At 48.2% G+C, this 5646-nt stretch overlaps 2 non-coding genes across 2 annotated transcripts; both read left to right on the plus strand.

Moving 5' to 3' along the window:
• The first annotated feature begins 332 nt into the window (after positions 1 to 332).
• Positions 333 to 417, plus strand: MIR29B (microRNA mir-29b). Its single transcript, NR_129259.2, has one exon. It is a non-coding gene; the product is annotated as a microRNA mir-29b (primary transcript).
• A 257-nt stretch (positions 418 to 674) lies between these two features.
• MIR29A (microRNA mir-29a) lies at positions 675 to 756 on the plus strand. The gene has a single exon (NR_129260.2). It is a non-coding gene; the product is annotated as a microRNA mir-29a (primary transcript).
• The last annotated feature ends 4890 nt before the right edge of the window (positions 757 to 5646 follow it).

Below are 5646 nucleotides of genomic sequence, written 5' to 3' on the forward strand. Positions count from 1 at the left end.
GACCTCTGGCGGTCCTGCCCCCAGGTGTTCTGACCCCACGATGACCTCTGGCGGTCCTGCCCCCAGGTGTTCTGACCCCAGCATGGCCTCTGGCTCCTTTACCAGCTGGAGGGTTTCCCTTGGCTCCCCAGGAGCGAAGAGGCTGGGGCAGGTGGTAACCTGGCCTTTGCTGGGCACGCCCGCCCCCAGTTGGGTGATGTCAGCATCTGCGGGGATGAGATCTGCTGGAGCTCTATTTAGAGCCCAAGGGAACGGCTCACAACCAGGCTTTAATGTTTTCCTTCCTAGGTTTTCTTACGTGCTCGCATTCCAAAGGCAAAAGATCACAAAGCTTCCTCAGGAAGCTGGTTTCATATGGTGGTTTAGATTTAAATAGTGATTGTCTAGCACCATTTGAAATCAGTGTTCTTGGGGAAGACCACCCGCACGGCCAGCAGCAGAGGAACGACGGGCAGCCCTGAGGCAGGCGAGCCGCGTGAGAGCCCGCCCCACCGGTTCCATGTAACTAGTTACCCAGGACGTCTCATTGTTAGACCCTCAGACTCACGTGTGTAGTAAGCCCCCCATGGTGCTTTTCCTGTAATACCAGCGCCGCGCACGCGGGTTGAAGGGCTGAATTACAGGAGATTCGTTCATCTTTGGGTCCTGCCGCCCCGCGCGTCCTCCTGTGACCCCTTAGAGGATGACTGATTTCTTTTGGTGTTCAGAGTCAATACAATTTTCTAGCACCATCTGAAATCGGTTATAATGATGGGGGAAGAGCACCGTGCAGCTGACTCGCCAGAGAAGATATGTGGGTGACCTCTGTGACCTCTGGGATCATGAATTAGAAGCAAGAAAGCGGACCTACCAGGGTGATCTTTCTTCTCTTCAGTTTTTAAGTTGTTTCATTGCCCCGAATCACATGTGTAATGATGCTAATAAATGGTTAACTATGAGCAATTGTTACGGGTTCTATTCCACAGAATTTGTGGGGACGTTTGCTTTGACGGCAGATACCTAGGAAAAAACGGGTAAACTCAATGACTGCCTCGGATCCCCGGAAAGGACCCTGGGGGGATGGTTCCGACTTACGTGGCCTCACCCTCGAACAGCCCTCCGTGCCTGGCTGGGGCTCACCCCGTGCGGACCATCACTGTCGGTGAGGCGGTGCCGGCTCGGGGCCGGGATGCAGTCTGTCACGGCGCGTGAGGAAAGCTGACCCGGAACTAGGCTCTCTGTCCGGGACAGAACCACGTTAACACGTGTCAGTCCAGTTCAGAAAGCGAGGCGAGGAAAACGGGAGGTTACACCCCAGCTGCCATCCTGCGTTACTGCAGCGGGGCGTCGTTCTGTTGAGAACAACCCCGAGTTTTCTAGGGCCAAGCGGGGGGTGGAGAGCTTCGGAGAGCGCTGTCTCGGCCTCCCCCTCCCAGGTCCCAGTGCTGCGTCTGCCCCCAGGTACTGCCTCAGCCCGGGCCCGCCCGCTGCCGGCGCCCAGCGTCCCGTCTCCTTGCGACATCCTGGAGAACGGAAGGGCACAGGCGGAATTCAGGCTTGTCCTTCCCTTTCCTCTCTGACCCGGAGAAGTGACATGGCCTGAAGTCAGTGATGCCACCTGCTTGCCCGCACTCGGGCCTCACCCCTCCCCTGCCCCGCTCCTGCCCTCCGACCCTCCTGCTCAGTGCCCGGAAAAGCCCTTTGCACCTCACGGCTCTGACTCGGAATTCGTCGCCAACAATTCTGTCTTCCACGCCCACCGGGTGAGGGTTATTTCCCCCGACTCTGCCTTCTGCTGTCACAGCTGCTGCTCCCCGAGGAACCGTACCCCTGGTTCTGAGCACGCTGCCATGTGCTCCCGCCCCCCAAACTAGAGCTCTGCCCGCAGCAGGTGCGGCAGGCCCTTTATTTCTGTTTGCAGCAGTTCCTCGGTAGTGTCCCCGGCTGTTGTAAACCTGTCTCGATGTAATATGCCCAAACCATGCTGCTGCCTTCCCACAAAGCCAGGTCTCCCTTCTCTGCCCCTGGTTAAAGCTGAACCCCTTAAATGGTGACTTTTCCTCCTCCAGAGCCCTCTGCCACGTCCCCACCCACCAGGCCTTGTCGCTGCTCTTTAACTGTCTCCCTCAGGTCCACCGCCTCTGTGCCCTCATCACCGCCTCCCTGGCTTTCTGGCCCCGCCCCTCACTTCCAGCCCAACTTTTGTGTTGCCACCAATTTTTCCTAAAACACACGCACTTGGGGCTCTTCCTTCTCCATCCTCCCCGATTCTCCAGCCACACCCCTCGGGCCTGTTTTCTGAGCTCGCCCAGCTTCCTGGCACTCCGGGAACCTGCGTGGAACCGGCTTCCTCGTGGCTCCCAGCGCTGGTAGTTGCTCTCTGCACTGCCCGCTTCGGGACCTCAGGACACTCACGTCCTGTGGGTGCTCACTTTCCACTCTTCTCTGCTGGACTACGATCCTTGGGCTCAGAGGGACGGGGTCACAGCACATGCTACCCACCTTCGGTTCCCGCCACGCCCACGGAGGTGTCCTCCTGCAGTGTCGGTGGCAGGGTCCGTGCAGGCCACTGCGTCCACATTTCAGCCAATCAGTTTCTCTCCGTTTTCACTGGGGAAAGGTAGCGACTTCCAGCGGTGACCTGAATGAACTACTAGAAAGGAAATCTGCTCAGAGCCCCTGCCCCGTCCTAAAGTTTGCGTGTGCTTTTTATGTGTGTTCCCTGTGGAGAATCCCAGGTCTTCTCTTCTTCTGTAGGCATAACTAGGAAGCCGTATGCGTAATGAGTTAGAAAGCTATAATCATCATCGAGGGATTGTTGTCCCCTTTTTGGAGAGGAGTAAGCAGGCACAACAGATATGCCCTAATGCAAAAAGCAGCGAATTCATGCTCAGCAGAGTGAACCCATTAGAAATGGTAATTCACAGCCACTGAGGTGGGTGGCATTTCCCCACGTTACCATGAGGAGATGGAAGCACAGAGAAATCAGTGAACTTGCCTGGGATCGCACAGCTCGTCAGCACTGGAGTCTGAGTTCCAATCAAATGAACAGACGTGATGGTGGTGACAGCTGGCACCGAGCTTCACTTTCATGCGTTACCTCCTTCAATCTGACTTTCAAAGTTGCCCTACGAAGTAGGTGTTTTTATCGGCATTCCCATTTTGCAGGTGAGAAAACACCGAGGAGAATGAAATAATTTGTAGCTGCCAGGTTTCCGTGCAGGAGTCTGAACCCAGACCTCCTGATTGCATGGCCGACACTCTTAGGGCTGTTCTTTCCGTTGTGGTGGACGTACCGGGGCTCTGCTTGCCCAGCGGGCAGCCTCCGAGTGGCCCCTTTGATCCACCCACTGTGCTCGGGCCGCGTAAGCCTCTCCCTCTGAGTGTGGCTGGGCCTGGTGACAGACTTATCACGGACAGAACTCGTCAAGGTGACAGGACGTCACCATGAGACTAGGTTACAGATTGGGGTTCTGTCCTGCTCTCACATGTGTGCACGTGTGCTCCTGTGCTGTCTGTCTGTCTCTCTCTCTCTGTATCTAGCCCTAGTTTTCCCACAATGTCCTTTTTCTCTTCCAGGATTGGTGTCATATTTTTATAGCCTAATAGATACCACACCTCATAACGTGTGTGGGTGTGTGTGTGTACAGAAAGAGAAAAAGAAAAAGGAAAAATATATATGTGTGTGTGTGTGTGTGTGTGTGTGTGTGTATATGTATATATTTGCTAAAATTTGGGATATCTACCCATACATAATAAAGGAATATTAGCAAGGTGTTTAATTAGGGGTCTTGTTTATAATTATTTGGAAAAATAACAATTACATTAATTTAACTGAAAACTTCTATTATGTGAAATTAGGGAGGTAGGAGTGGCTCAAGATAAGAAATGATAAGACCTTAACAAGTCACAAATACTTATAAAAAGTCAAGTGACTTTTTAATGTTTTAATAAACTAAAACATTATTTTCATAACCTAAGGTGTTTGTTATTTTCACTTATTAATGAGTATCAAATATAGCCAGATTTGCAAATGGATATTTGACATTATGATATTAATTTTATTTATATAATATGGAAATACTTAATTTTCTTTTTTTAATTTTTATTGATTTTTTAAGAGAGGGGAAAAGAGAGAGAAGCATAGATTTGTCATTCTGCTTATTTATGCACTCATTGGTTGCTTCTTATATGTGCCCTGACTGGGGATTGGCGTATCAGGACAACATTCTAACCAACTGAGTTACCCAGCCAGGGCTAATATTTAATTTTCTTGTGATTATTTAAATGGAAACTAAAAGTACTAATTTCCTTCTTTCATAATTCTTATGCAGTGTGATTCTGGCCAAGTCACTTACTAGTAGACTTTCTGGGTTTGCTTTCTTTAGTATGAATTTATGCTACTACATTTTACAGGGAATTAACCATTACTGCAATCACTACAAAAGTCAGTGTAAAGGCTGACATAACTTTCTGTTCCCTAATTGCTTAAATATTTAGCTGTATGATTTTGCAGCGTTTCCAAGTGATCCTTAGAGAACAATCCCTATAAAAGTGAACATTTCGGGTAAGAATGAGAAATGATGCTTCAAGGAGAAAAGACAGCCTACTTCCACAGACATCCTCCTGGTTGGGTTTTTTTAAACAGGGCGTATTAATGAGAAAATCTGGCGACTTAGGAGAAAATGACTAGTAGTTAAGCTTTGGATAAATCTTAAAAAGCCATTATGAGCATGTATGGGAGTGAGGGGGGGGGGCCGCAATGGTAAGATATGTACACATATAATACCTTAATAAAAAAATAATAAAAATAACAAATAAATTTTAAAAAATAATAAAAAGCCGTTATGTGAGACAAGACTTAAAAAATCTTGGTGACCTAACAAAATACAAACAAACACACACACATACACACACACACACACACACACACACACACACACACACACCAATAACAGAAGCAAATTTGGACCCTAAAAACAATGTACCCATCAGAGCCTGCGTCTTGGTGACCCAGGTTTGCTTCTGGGCTTGACCGAGGGGTCTTCTTTGAAGCCAGCATGACTTGCCTCGTTTCCATAGTTGTCTGCTGAAAAACAAAGACAGACAGACAGACAACAGAAGATGTTGAAGGAGAGGCTGCCAAAGAGAGAGAAATGAAATATAATGAGGGGGGAAAGCAGAATACAGCATAACCTCATTCTCAGCACATTACTTCCAAGAACTCTGCATTCATTACATGTTCTGCACATCTCTACTTTGAAATGAAAGTGTCAGATGACAAGGAAGCAAGCTGCTAAGTTTGCTGAAGAACTGCATGCATAAATATTTCTAATATTGTATTTTGCGGTTAGTACATAATTCATTTCTGTCTGGTGTGCCTAAAATATAACCTTATCTCTTCAGAGTGACAACTGATCCTCAGATACTGTGGAAAACATAAATCATCGGAGGCTTTAATTTTATTCATCACTCTACTTATTAAAGCCAGGAGAATGTAGAAATGCATTGCAGAGACTTTGTAAACAACTCTCAGCCAAAAATAAAATGAAATCTGAACACTAAGTAGACAGAATCCATTATATAGGTAAATGCACATAGCATAAAATTCACCATTTTAAAGTTTACAGTTCAGGGGCTTTTAGTGCATTCACGATGTTTTGCCAC

Source organism: Eptesicus fuscus, chromosome 14 (genome assembly GCF_027574615.1).
Source record: "Eptesicus fuscus isolate TK198812 chromosome 14, DD_ASM_mEF_20220401, whole genome shotgun sequence".
NCBI lineage: Eukaryota > Metazoa > Chordata > Mammalia > Chiroptera > Vespertilionidae > Eptesicus > Eptesicus fuscus.